Raw genomic sequence first — 14,837 nt, forward strand, 5'->3', positions numbered from 1 at the left:
GAACTACACTAAAATGTTACCACACCAAGCAAGGCAAACTTATATGAAGGCAAGGACCCTGATGGGTCATATGGTATGGAACGAAAAATCGGCTAAGTCCCAAAATGGGGATGTCAGAACTACACTCAAATGTTACCACATCAAGCAAGGCAAACTTATATGAAGGCAAGGACCCTGATGGGTCATATGGTATTTTACGAAAAATCGGCTAAGTCCCAAAATGATGATGTCAGAACTACACTCAAAGGTTACCACACCAAGCAAGGCAAACTTATATGAAGGAAAGGACCCTGATGGGTCATATGGTATTTTACGAAAAATCGGCTAAGTCCCAAAATGGGGATGTCAGAACTACACTCAAATGTTACCACACCAAGCAAGGCAAACTTATATGAAGCAAAGGACCCTGATGGGTCATATGGTATTTTACGAAAAATCGGCTAAGTCCCAAAATGGGGATGTCAGAACTACACTCAAATGTTACCACATCAAGCAAGGCAAACTTATATGAAGGAAAGGACCCTGATGGGTCATATGGTATTTTACGAAAAATCGGCTAAGTCCCAAAATGATGATGTCAGAACTACACTCAAAGGTTACCACACCAAGCAAGGCAAACTTATTTGAAGCAAAGGACCCTGATGGGTCATATGGTATTTTACGAAAAATCGGCTAAGTCCCAAAATGGGGATGTCAGAACTACACTCAAATGTTACCACACCAAGCAAGGCAAACTTATATGAAGCAAAGGACCCTGATGGGTCATATGGTATTTTACGAAAAATCGGCTAAGTCCCAAAATGGGGATGTCAGAACTACACTCATGTGTTACCACACCAAGCAAGGCAAACTTATATGAAGGCAAGGACCCTGATGGGTCATATGGTATTTTACGAAAAATCGGCTAAGTCCCAAAATGATGATGTCAGAACTACACTCAAATGTTACCACACCAAGCAAGGCAAACTTATATGAAGCAAAGGACCCTGATGGGTCATATGGTATTTTACGAAAAATCGGCTAAGTCCCAAAATGGGGATGTCAGAACTACACTCAAATGTTACCACACCAAGCAAGGCAAACTTATATGAAGGCAAGGACCCTGATGGGTCATATGGTATTTTACGAAAAATCGGCTAAGTCCCAAAATGGGGATGTCAGAACTACACTAAAAAGTTACCACACCAAGCAAGGCAAACTTATATGAAGCAAAGGACCCTGATGGGTCATATGGTATTTTACGAAAAATCGGCTAAGTCCCAAAATGGTGATGTCAGAACTACACTCAAATGTTACCATACCAAGCAAGGCAAACTTATATGAAGGCAAGGACCCTGATGGGTCATATGGGATTTTACGAAAAATCGGCTAAGTCCCAAAATGATGATGTCAGAACTACACTCAAATGTTACCATACCAAGCAAGGCAAACTTATATGAAGGAAAGGACCCATATGGGTCATATGGTATTTTACGAAAAATCGGCTAAGTCCCAAAATGAGGATGTCAGAACTACACTAAAAAGTTACCACACCAAGCAAGGCAAAGTACCTAGGTGAACCCTAGGAAGAAACACGGACCAAGTCAGATGGCCTAAGTCAATAGAACAAGTGACCTAGGCAAAGTTGTATGGCGCTGAGGACCCTGAAAAATCTGGTTAGTGTAGTTTAGACAGCGTAGGTTTTTGGGTCGGCCGAACCCCCTTATTTTGGGTTTTGGCCTCATCAAGAAGCTACACCTAGGCAAACTGCCTAGGGTGAAAGTGCGAAGACCAATCGAATAGTAAGACAAGTTTTGACCGATCGCCCTAGGCAAGCTTGTATGAAGAAAGGGACCCTAAGGGTCATATGGAAATACATGAAAAATCGGCTAAGTCCCAAAATTGGGATGTCAGAACTACACTAAAAAGTTACCACATCAAGCAAGGCAAACTACCTAGGTGAACCCTAGCAAGAAACACGGACCAAGTCAGATGGCCTAAGTCAAGAGTGCAAGTGACCTAGGCAAAGTTGTATGACGGTGAGGACCCTGAAAAATCTGGTTAGTGTAGTTTAGACAGGGGAGGTTTTTGGGTCGGCTGAACCTCCTTATTTTGGGTTTTGACCTCCTCAAGAAGCTACACCTAGGCAAACTGCCTAGGGTGAAAGTGCGAAGACCAATCGAATAGTAAGACAAGTTTTGACCGATCGCCCTAGGCAAGCTTGTATGAAGAAAGGGACCCTATGGGTCATATGGAAATACATGAAAAATCGGCTAAGTCCCAAAATTGGGATGTCTGAACTACACTAAAAAGTTACCACATCAAGCAAGGCAAAGTACCTAGGTGAACCCTAGCAAGAAACACGGACCAAGTCAGATGGCCTAAGTCAAGAGAACAAGTGACCTAGGCAAAGTTGTATGACGGTGAGGACCCTGAAAAATCTGGTTAGTGTAGTTTAGACAGGGGAGGTTTTTGGGTCGGCTGAACCTCCTTATTTTGGGTTTTGACCTCCTCAAGAAGCTACACCTAGGCAAACTGCCTAGGGTGAAAGTGCGAAGACCAATCGAATAGTAAGACAAGTTTTGACCGATCGCCCTAGGCAAGCTTGTATGAAGAAAGGGACCCTATGGGTCATATGGAAATACATGAAAAATCGGCTAAGTCCCAAAATTGGGATGTCTGAACTACACTAAAAAGTTACCACATCAAGCAAGGCAAAGTACCTAGGTGAACCCTAGGAAGAAACACGGACCAAGTCAGATGGCCTAAGTCAAGAGTACAAGTGACCTAGGCAAAGTTGTATGGCGCTGAGGACCCTGAAAAATCGGGTTAGTGTAGTTCAGACAGGGGAGGTTTCTGGGTCGGCTGAACCTCCTTATTTCGGGTTTTGGCCTCCTCAAGAAGACAGACCTAGGCAAAGTGCCTAGGGTGAAAGTGCGAAGACCAATCGAATAGTAAGACAAGTTTTGACCGATCGCCCTAGGCAAGCTTGTATGAAGAAAGGGACCCTATGGGTCATATGGAAATATACGAAAAATCGGCTAAGTCCCGAAATTGGGATGTCTGAACTACACTAAAAAGTTACCACATCAAGCAAGGCAAAGTACCTAGGTGAACCCTAGGAAGAAACACGGACCAAGTCAGATGGCCTAAGTCAAGAGTACAAGTGACCTAGGCAAAGTTGTATGGCGCTAAGGACCATGAAAAATCGGGTTAGTGTAGTTAAGACAGGGGAGGTTTCAGGGTCGGCTGGACCTCCTTATTTCGGGTTTTGGCCTCCTCAAGAAGACAGACCTAGGCGAACTGCCTAGGGTGAAAGTGCGAAGACCAATCGAATAGTAAGACAAGTTTTGACCGATCGCCCTAGGCAAGCTTGTATGAAGAAAGGGACCCTAAGGGTCATATGGAAATACATGAAAAATCGGCTAAGTCCCAAAATTGGGATGTCAGAACTACACTAAAAAGTTACCACATCAAGCAAGGCAAACTACCTAGGTGAACCCTAGCAAGAAACACGGACCAAGTCAGATGGCCTAAGTCAAGAGTGCAAGTGACCTAGGCAAAGTTGTATGACGGTGAGGACCCTGAAAAATCTGGTTAGTGTAGTTTAGACAGGGGAGGTTTTTGGGTCGGCTGAACCTCCTTATTTTGGGTTTTGACCTCCTCAAGAAGCTACACCTAGGCAAACTGCCTAGGGTGAAAGTGCGAAGACCAATCGAATAGTAAGACAAGTTTTGACCGATCGCCCTAGGCAAGCTTGTATGAAGAAAGGGACCCTATGGGTCATATGGAAATACATGAAAAATCGGCTAAGTCCCAAAATTGGGATGTCTGAACTACACTAAAAAGTTACCACATCAAGCAAGGCAAAGTACCTAGGTGAACCCTAGCAAGAAACACGGACCAAGTCAGATGGCCTAAGTCAAGAGAACAAGTGACCTAGGCAAAGTTGTATGACGGTGAGGACCCTGAAAAATCTGGTTAGTGTAGTTTAGACAGGGGAGGTTTTTGGGTCGGCTGAACCTCCTTATTTTGGGTTTTGACCTCCTCAAGAAGCTACACCTAGGCAAACTGCCTAGGGTGAAAGTGCGAAGACCAATCGAATAGTAAGACAAGTTTTGACCGATCGCCCTAGGCAAGCTTGTATGAAGAAAGGGACCCTATGGGTCATATGGAAATACATGAAAAATCGGCTAAGTCCCAAAATTGGGATGTCTGAACTACACTAAAAAGTTACCACATCAAGCAAGGCAAAGTACCTAGGTGAACCCTAGGAAGAAACACGGACCAAGTCAGATGGCCTAAGTCAAGAGTACAAGTGACCTAGGCAAAGTTGTATGGCGCTGAGGACCCTGAAAAATCGGGTTAGTGTAGTTCAGACAGGGGAGGTTTCTGGGTCGGCTGAACCTCCTTATTTCGGGTTTTGGCCTCCTCAAGAAGACAGACCTAGGCAAAGTGCCTAGGGTGAAAGTGCGAAGACCAATCGAATAGTAAGACAAGTTTTGACCGATCGCCCTAGGCAAGCTTGTATGAAGAAAGGGACCCTATGGGTCATATGGAAATATACGAAAAATCGGCTAAGTCCCGAAATTGGGATGTCTGAACTACACTAAAAAGTTACCACATCAAGCAAGGCAAAGTACCTAGGTGAACCCTAGGAAGAAACACGGACCAAGTCAGATGGCCTAAGTCAAGAGTACAAGTGACCTAGGCAAAGTTGTATGGCGCTAAGGACCATGAAAAATCGGGTTAGTGTAGTTAAGACAGGGGAGGTTTCAGGGTCGGCTGGACCTCCTTATTTCGGGTTTTGGCCTCCTCAAGAAGACAGACCTAGGCGAACTGCCTAGGGTGAAAGTGCGAAGACCAATCGAATAGTAAGACAAGTTTTGACCGATCGCCCTAGGCAAGCTTGTATGAAGAAAGGGACCCTATGGGTCATATGGAAATACATGAAAAATCGGCTAAGTCCCAAAATTAGGATGTCTGAACTACACTAAAAAGTTACCACATCAAGCAAGGCAAAGTACCTAGGTGAACCCTAGGAAGAAACACGGACCAAGTCGGATGGCCTAAGTCAAGAGTACAAGTGACCTAGGCAAAGTTGTATGGCGCTGAGGACCCTGAAAAATCGGGTTAGTGTAGTTCAGACAGGGGAGGTTTCAGGGTCGGCCGAACCTCCTTATTTCGGGTTTTGGCCTCCTCAAGAAGACAGACCTAGGCGAACTGCCTAGGGTGAAAGTGCGAAGACCAATCGAATAGTAAGACAAGTTTTGACCGATCGCCCTAGGCAAGCTTGTATGAAGAAAGGGACCCTATGGGTCATATGGAAATACATGAAAAATCGGCTAAGTCCCAAAATTAGGATGTCTGAACTACACTAAAAAGTTACCACATCAAGCAAGGCAAAGTACCTAGGTGAACCCTAGGAAGAAACACGGACCAAGTCGGATGGCCTAAGTCAAGAGTACAAGTGACCTAGGCAAAGTTGTATGGCGCTGAGGACCCTGAAAAATCGGGTTAGTGTAGTTCAGACAGGGGAGGTTTCAGGGTCGGCCGAACCTCCTTATTTCGGGTTTTGGCCTCCTCAAGAAGACAGACCTAGGCGAACTGCCTAGGGTGAAAGTGCGAAGACCAATCGAATAGTAAGACAAGTTTTGACCGATCGCCCTAGGCAAGCTTGTATGAAGAAAGGGACCCTACGGGTCATATGGAAATACATGAAAAATCGGCTAAGTCCCAAAATTGGGATGTCTGAACTACACTAAAAAGTTACCACAGCAAGCAAGGCAAAGTACCTAGGTGAACCCTAGGAAGAAACACGGACCAAGTCAGATGGCCTAAGTCAAGAGTACAAGTGACCTAGGCAAAGTTGTATGGCGCTGAGGACCCTGAAAAATCGGGTTAGTGTAGTTAAGACAGGGGAGGTTTCAGGGTCGGCTGGACCTCCTTATATCGGGTTTTGGCCTCCTCAAGAAGACAGACCTAGGCGAACTGCCTAGGGTGAAAGTGCGAAGACCAATCGAATAGTAAGACAAGTTTTGACCGATCGCCCTAGGCAAGCTTGTATGAAGAAAGGGACCCTACGGGTCATATGGAAATACATGAAAAATCGGCTAAGTCCCAAAATTGGGATGTCAGAACTACACTATAAAGTTACCACATTAGCAAGGCAGACTTGTATGAAGAACGGGACCCTGGTGAAAGTAGCAAATATCCCAAACCGAACATGAATATTATACACACAAGAGTACAAACATAAAGGAACACGGACCAAGCGTACCGAGAGAATTGGTACTACAGAGCCCTCGTGGTTCTACACAAAGACTTTATGTTAGGGGTTCAAGCCCCATGGTACTCAAACGGTGACAGTAGCAAATATCCCAAATCGAACATGAATATTATACACACAAGAGTACGAACATAAAGGAACACGGACCAAGCGTACCGAGAGAATCGGTACTATAGAGCCCTCGTGGTTCTACACAAAGACTTTATGTTCGGGGTTCACACCCCAAATCGAACGTGGAATTTACTTTCTGATGGTCATGCGGTCGTCCAAAGGGGTCTAGTATCCTGGGATGACAAGCATCACGGGCACAGCTCGTATCAAAACAGTCGAAGAGGCCCGCGAAAGCTTGCTTTCCATGGCTATGCGATGCACAAATTGAGTTTACTCACCGTAGTATAAAACGAACGAACCGAACCTATCCGAGTAGGGATAATGGGCGCAGTAACATACTTCTGTGACCCAGCGAGAGTTGAACGAGGTGACATGAACTGTCAGTGGCTTATATCAGATGGGATACATACATGAGATTGCTTTCAAATCTACACTCGAAAACCTAACCAAGTAAAAGCGAACGTGGGAAGGATTCGAAACCGGTCACGAAATCTTAAGCTGGAAAGAGTCATCACTATGGATACATATTATGCGAAACCAATCAAGTGCTCAGTACTGATCCAAAACCTAAGAGCACTAGTGAACACCTTATTCTCACCCTAGTTCACATCCAAGTGATCGACCACGTGTGTGAAGCAAAGACCAATCGAATTCCTCAATGAACCGAACACTATGAACAAATGGCCAAAAACGTTATAACTATCCAAACATCCTACTATCTAGCGAAAGTCATCACGATGGAACCATACAATGATCTTAACCTATAGCGCTCACCTATTCCTACCCAGAGTGCAAGTGAACAGATTGCTCACCCTTACCAGTTCACAACCACGTGATCGACTAACATACCGAGGTTACCACAAGTCAAAGTTATACGTTTACAAGCGCAAGACCAATCGAAAACCCCGAAAGCAATCTCGACCCAAAATGTATTATCCGTGAGTGTAGTCGAGTCTCGTACTCGTCATCTGTAATCGTCGGATAGAATATCCAGTACACGGTTGTCTTTCCAAATGAAATCTACATACAGAACTCGCTCTTGGCAAATGGGTGGCATTGGCGCAATCAGGAGCGAGTTCCCGTCCGGGTGCCAAGTGATTGGCAAATGTCTGGGGGAAAGCAACCATATGTTGATTTGTCTGTTAGTGTACTGGGTGTTTGAGGTATGTAGTATCCACGCTTGGTTGGGTGTGTCAGAGGACCATGGATGCGTTCACAACCCCAATTGGGGTACATCGGGAATGATTTTGTGGAACCGATGTGCCCGGCACACACTAAGTTTTGTTGCAAGTTAATAGTGTGCCATGTCCGGGGGGGTTGTGATTAAACTCTGGTGAATTGCGTACTGTGGTGATTGGGGTATGAAAGCCCCGCAGTTGCAATGATCGGACGCGCCTAGCGTGTCCTTTAGTTGATGGTAGGGAAATGAAGGCCCTTGTCAGCTCACCTAAGTATTCATGGAAGTTTGGCATAAGGTCGCTGTGGTAGGGGTATGAAGGCCCCGTCAGCGCATGCACAATCGGGCGCACGAGCGCTTAGCGGAGTCGAATGCCGCTCAAGTGCCTGTCCGGTGCATCGGGTGTGTGTGTGATACGAGGGCAATGAGGTTCGCACGGGGGCTCGCCTCCCGTGTGCTACCGGACTTGACAACATATAGAACGTGGTGTTTGCTCCTCCGGGTGCAATGGGACAATGAACATTCGAACGCAAAGTCGGAATTCTGGTTGATCCTACCAGTAATATACGCTCGTCTCAAAGGTTAAGCCATGCATGTCTAAGTACAAACAGATTTAATGTGAAACCGCATAAGGCTCAGTATAACAGCTATAATTTACGAGATCATCAACCTAGTTACTTGGATAACTGTGGAAAATCTAGAGCTAATACATGCAACATGCCAGGACCCTCGCGGGAACTGGTGCACTTATTAGTCAAACCAATCGCGGGTTCTCCGTGTCATTGAGTTGAAGTCTGGATAATGATGCTGATCGTATGGTCTCGCACCGACGACAGATCTCGCAAATATCTGCCCTATCAACTATGGATGGTAGTATAGAGGACTACCATGGTTGCAACGGGTAACGGGGAATCAGGGTTCGATTCCGGAGAGGGAGCCTGAGAAATGGCTACCACATCCAAGGAAGGCAGCAGGCGCGTAAATTACCCAATCCCGGGACGGGGAGGTAGTGACGAGAAATAACAATATGAAACTCTTTAATGATGTTTCATAATTGGAATGAGTAGAGCATAAATCCTTCTACGAGGATCAAGTGGAGGGCAAGTCTGGTGCCAGCAGCCGCGGTAATTCCAGCTCCACTAGCGTATATTAAAATTGTTGCGGTTAAAACGTTCGAAGTTGATACTTGTCCAACACAGTCCGGCTCCGCCGACCCGGTCAACCCGTGGTCGGTGGGCCAAGTCGGAATCTGGTTGCGACTCAATGGTGTGGTAGGGCACCAAGTCTGTGTCATGGTGTGCCCTTCAACGGGTGCAAGTGTAACATAGAGCTCGACCGCTCACGTTTACCTTGAACAAATTAGAGTGCTTAAAGCAGGGTGCCCAAACGCCCTAGAATAATCTTGCATGGAATAATGGAATACGACCTTGGTCTAATCTTTCATTGGTTTGTACTCAGACCGGAGGTAATGATTAACAGAAGTAGTTGGGGACACTAGTATTACGGCGCGAGAGGTGAAATTCGTAGACCGTCGTAAGACTAACTAAAGCGAAGGCATTTGTCAAGGATGCTTTCTTTAATCAAGAACGAAAGTTAGAGGATCGAAGGCGATTAGATACCGCCCTAGTTCTAACCGTAAACGATGCCAACTAGCAATTGGGAGACGCTACAACCAGGTGCTCTCAGTAGCTTCCGGGAAACCAAAGTCAGGTTCCGGGGGAAGTATGGTTGCAAAGTTGAAACTTAAAGGAATTGACGGAAGGGCACCACAATGAAATGGAGCTTGCGGTTCAATTTGACTCAACACGGGAAAACTTACCAGGTCCGAACTTATGGAGGTGAGACAGATTAATAGCTCTTTCTCAAATTTAAGGGTAGTGGTGCATGGCCGTTCTTAGTTCGTGGATTGATTTGTCTGGTTAATTCCGATAACGAACGTGACTCACATATGCTAACTAGAACGCAGTCAGCGTTAATGCGTCGATGCCGATTGGAACGGGTTAGGACCTTTCGGTGGAGTATGACCTGACACCTTCGCTGTTCGTGTGCGCAAGTGCACTTACGGTACGCTGCTTAGCAGGACAATTTGTGTTTAGCAAAATGAGATCGAGCGATAACAGGTCCGTGATGCCCTTAGATGTTCTGGGCTACACGCGTGCTACAATGTGGGTAGCAGCGTGTCTCCTATTCCGAGAGGAACGGGAAATCACTCAAATACTCACTTAGTAGGGATTATGGATTGCAATGGTCCATATGAACTCGGAACTTCTAGTAAGTGCTGGTCATCAGCCAGCGTTGAATACGTCCCTGCCCTTTGTACACACCGCCCGTCGCTACTACCGATGGATTATTTAGTGAGGTCTTTGGAGATGATCGTTCGCTGGATCCTCGTGAACCGCGTCTGCTTTATCGAAGTTGACCGAACTTGATGATTTAGAGGAAGTAAAAGTCGTAACAAGGTTTCCGTAGGTGAACCTGCGGAAGGATCATTAGTGGCCAAGTGATCCTTCCAGAAGTCCGAACCTGCGGGTTGAGACTTCGGCACAAGTTGCCATATGATAATTGACGAAACACTATAGAAGTCCGAACCTGCGGGTTGAGACTCAGGCACAAGTTGCCATATGAAAGTTGACGAAACACTAACAAGTCCGAACCTGCGGGTTGAGACTTAGGCACACGTTGCCTTATACATGACTTCGAACAAATACACAAGTCCGAACCTGCGGGTTGAGACTTAGGCACAAGTTGCCTTATACATGACTTCGAACAAATACACAAGTCCGAACCTGCGGGTTGAGACTTAGGCACAAGTTGCCATATGAAAGTTGACGAAACACTAACAAGTCCGAACCTGCGGGTTGAGACTTAGGCACACGTTGCCTTATACATGACTTCGAACAAATACACAAGTCCGAACCTGCGGGTTGAGACTTAGGCACAAGTTGCCTTATACATACATTGGCCAAATAAACAGAAGTCCGAACCTGCGGGTTGAGACTTAGGCACAAGTTGCCATATTATATTCGATCAAACACTAAGTAGTCCGAACCTGCGGGTTGAGACTCAAGACCGTAACAAGATGTCACTATACAAGTCCGAACCTAAGCGTTGAGACTTAATGCGATCTAGATACCAAGTTGACATCCAATACCTGTTGAGCAAAACCAAAGATTCCCTGTTCTCGAATGATTACACTATATAACAGGGAATCATGAAGAAATCAAGCAAGCGTGAAACAAAGTCATCACTTGGGCATGCTCGATAGCCAACCACATGACCTTAACCTAAGAGAGCATGCAAACCACATGATACCTATAAACGATTAACCCGCCCTAGTTCAATCGTTCACCAAGTGATGACTTCAGTATGGCTAAGAGAAAAACTTTTAAATGGGAAAAACTCTAAGTCCGAACCTCCGGGTTGAGACTTCCGCGTCGGAGGTGGGCGCACCTCCTATCCGAAAGATGATGAATCAGGGGTGTTCGGTCAGCAATGGTCGGATGCCCCGTCGTAGTCCAACTATGACAATCAAAGTCAAGACCTCCGGGTTGAGACTTTCCGCGAGTACAAGCATAAAGGAACACGGACCAAGCCGTACCGAGAGAATCGGTACTAGAGCCCTCGTGGTTCTACATTGAGAGAGCCCTCGTGGTTCTCATTAGGGGCTTTATGCAAGTCGTACTCAATACTGTGGTGTGAAGTATAAAGTATAGTCCTCGCCTGGTCCACGCTGCTTCGGCGGTCCTGGGTAAGATAGTTAATTCTAGCTTGCCCTATAGTGGAATGAGGACACTTAATGCTTCGTCTTTTAGCGGCGGCTAGACTCCTCCTCACGGGGAACGAGTTGACGCGCACAGCGGCGGCTTACGCACTATGGCAATCATGGATGCCTGAAGATTCCGTGAAGTTCTCCCCTGGTCCACGCTGCCTCGGCAGTCCTGGGTAAAATGGAATATTTCCAGCTTGCCCTATAGTGGAAGAGGACTATCCAACAATACAAAGTCAAGACCTCCGGGTTGAGACTTTCCGCGTCGGTGGTGTCGCGCACCGCCTATCCGAAAGATGGTGTAACAGGGGTGTTCGATCAGCAATGGTCGGATGCCCCGTCATAGTCCAACTATGACAACCAAAGTCAAGACCTCCGGGTTGAGACTTTCCGCGTCCGGAGGTACGCGTACCGCCTACCCGAAAGATGGTGTGCTTCTGGGGTATTCGATGAGTCGGATACCCCGTCGTAGTCCAACTATGACAATCAAAGTCAAGACCTCCGGGTTGAGACTTCCGCGTCCGGAGGTACGCGTACCGCCTACCCGAAAGATGGTGTGCTTCTGGGGTATTCGATGAGTCGGATACCCCGTCGTAGTCCAACTATGACAATCAAAGTCAAGACCTCCAGGTTGAGACTTCCGCGTCCGGAGGTACGCGTACCGCCTACCCGAAAGATGGTGAATCAGGGGTGTTCGATCAGCAATGGTCGGATGCCCCGTCGTAGTCCAACTATGACAATCAAAGTCAAGACCTCCGGGTTGAGACTTTCTAAGAGTACAAGCATAAAGGAACACGGACCAAGCCGTACCGAGAGAATCGGTACTAGAGCCCTTGTGGTTCTACATTGAGAGAGCCCTCGTGGTTCTCATTAGGGGCTTTATGCAAGAAGTACTCAATACTGTGGTGTGAAGTATAAAGTATAGAGTCCTCCACTGGTCCACGCTGCTCCGGCGGTCCTGGGTAAGATAGTTCATTCTAGCTTGCCCTATGTGGAAGAGGACTCAATACCCTACCTGTTGAGCTTGAAACAAAGTCATCACTTGGGCATGCTCATATTGCCATACAATATTCCATTATCTACTAATGAGCATGCAGCTATATGATTATAACCTGTAAACGATTACCCCGCCGTAGTTCAGCGCTTCAACCAAGTGATGACTTCAGTATGGCTAGTGTGTGAAGTATAAAGTATAGTCCTCCCCTGGTCCACACTGCTTCGGCGGTCCTGGGTAAGATAGTTAGTTCTAGCTTGCCCTATGTGGAAGAGGACACCATACTTAATACTGTGGTGTAATGAACAAAGTATAGTCCTCCACTGGTCCACGCTGCTTCGGCGGTCCTGGGTAAGATAGTTAGTTCTAGCTTGCCCTATGTGGAAGAGGGCATACAAGACAAAGTATAGTTCTCCCCTGGTCCACGCTGCTTCGGCGGTCCTGGGTAAGATAGTTAATTCTAGCTTGCCCTATGTGGAAGAGAGCATACATGAACCAAGAACGAAGGTTATGATCGAGGAATGATTCGACAACTAACCGATGGTATGAAATGTGAAGAATTCAAGCAAGCACAAAATCAAGTCATCACTTGGGCATGCTCGATAGCCAACCCTATGACATTAACCTAGTAGAGCATGCAAAAACCAATATATATGTAAACGATGCCCCTCCCTAGTTCAGCGCTTCAACCAAGTGATGACTTCAGAATGGCTAAATCAAATCGGTTCAAAACATACCATCGGTACCCTATTGAAACACACAAGTCGATATCAAACCTCATGATTGTGTAGTCCTCCACTGGTCCACACTGCTCCGGCGGTCCTGGGTAAGATAGTTCATTCTAGCTTGCCCTATGTGGAAGAGGGCACATTACTCAATACTGTGGTGTTATGAACAAAGTATAGTCCTCCACTGGTCCACGCTGCTTCGGCGGTCCTGGGTAAGATAGTTAGTTCTAGCTTGCCCTATGTGGAAGAGGGCATACAAGACAAAGTATAGTTCTCCCCTGGTCCACGCTGCTTCGGCGGTCCTGGGTAAGATAGTTAATTCTAGCTTGCCCTATGTGGAAGAGAGCATACATGAACCAAGAACGAAGGTTATGATCGAGGAATGATTCGACAACTAACCGATGGTATGAAATGTGAAGAATTCAAGCAAGCACACAATCAAGTCATCACTTGGGCATGCTCGATAGCCAACCTCATGACATTAACCTAGTAGAGCATGCGAAAACCAATATATATGTAAACGATGCCTCCCTAGTTCAGCGCTTCAACCAAGTGATGACTTCAGAATGGCTAAATCAAATCGGTTCAAACCATACCATCGGTATCCTATTGAAACACACAAGTCGATATCAAACCTCATGATTGTGTAGTCCTCCACTGGTCCACGCCGCTTCGGCCGTCCTGGGTAAAATGGAACATTCCAGCTTGCCCTATGTGGAAGAGGGCACATTACTCAATACTGTGGTGTGAAGTATAAAGTTCAGTTCTCCCCTGGTCCACGCTGCTTCGGCGGTCCTGGGTAAGATAGTTCATTCTAGCTTGCCCTATGTGGAAGAGGACACTTAATACTTCGTCTCTAAGCGGCGGCTTGACTCCTCCCTACGGGGAACGGGTTTACGCGCACAGCGGCGGCTTACGCACTATGGCAGTCATGGATGCCTTACGTTTCTATGAAAAGTGTGTTCCTCCCCTGGTCCACGCTGCTTCGGCAGTCCTGGGTAAGATAGTTAGTTCTAGCTTGCCCTATGTGGAAGAGGACACGTAGACTTACTGTGGTGTGAAGTATAAAGTTCAGTTCTCCCCTGGTCCACGCCGCTTCGGCCGTCCTGGGTAAAATGGATTCATCCAGCTTGCCCTATGTGGAATGAGGACACTTTATGCTTCGTCTCTAAGCGGCGGCTTGCTCCTCCCTACGGGGAACGGGTATACGCGCACAGCGGCGGCTTACGTTATGGCAGTCATGGATGCCTTACGTTTCCATGAAAAGTGTGTTCCTCCCCTGGTCCACGCTGCTTCGGCAGTCCTGGGTAAGATAGTTAGTTCTAGCTTGCCCTATGTGGAAGAGGACACGTAGACTTACTGTGGTGTGAAGTATAAGGTTCAGTTCTCCCCTGGTCCACGCCGCTTCGGCCGTCCTGGGTAAAATGGATTCATCCAGCTTGCCCTATGTGGAATGAGGACACTTTATGCTTCGTCTCTAAGCGGCGGCTTGCTCCTCCCTACGGGGAACGGGTATACGCGCACAGCGGCGGCTTACGCAAGTTAGTCACCCTCGGCAGTGGATCACTCGGCTCATGGATCGATGAAGACCGCAGCTAACTGCGCGTCATAATGTGAACTGCAGGACACATGAACATTGATAAGTTGAACGCATATTGCACGTCGTGGGAACCTACCATGATGTACAGATGACTGAGCGCTTATATTTGAGAAATGTATCGCATACATTTAACTACGCCGTGACACCCGTCACGAGACGTGCACCATGATGTTAACTAGGGTCGCGACGACCC

The 14,837-nt window shown here is 46.7% G+C and overlaps 1 non-coding gene across 1 annotated transcript; it reads left to right on the plus strand.

Annotated features, from left to right (window-relative positions):
- Window positions 1-14,591: 14,591 nt before the first annotated feature.
- On the plus strand, window positions 14,592-14,746 carry LOC131291859 (5.8S ribosomal RNA). Its single transcript, XR_009189604.1, has one exon. It is a non-coding gene; the product is annotated as a 5.8S ribosomal RNA (ribosomal RNA).
- The last annotated feature ends 91 nt before the right edge of the window (window positions 14,747-14,837 follow it).

The sequence above is a fragment of the Anopheles ziemanni genome (assembly GCF_943734765.1).
Source record: "Anopheles ziemanni chromosome X unlocalized genomic scaffold, idAnoZiCoDA_A2_x.2 X_unloc_17, whole genome shotgun sequence".
NCBI lineage: Eukaryota > Metazoa > Arthropoda > Insecta > Diptera > Culicidae > Anopheles > Anopheles ziemanni.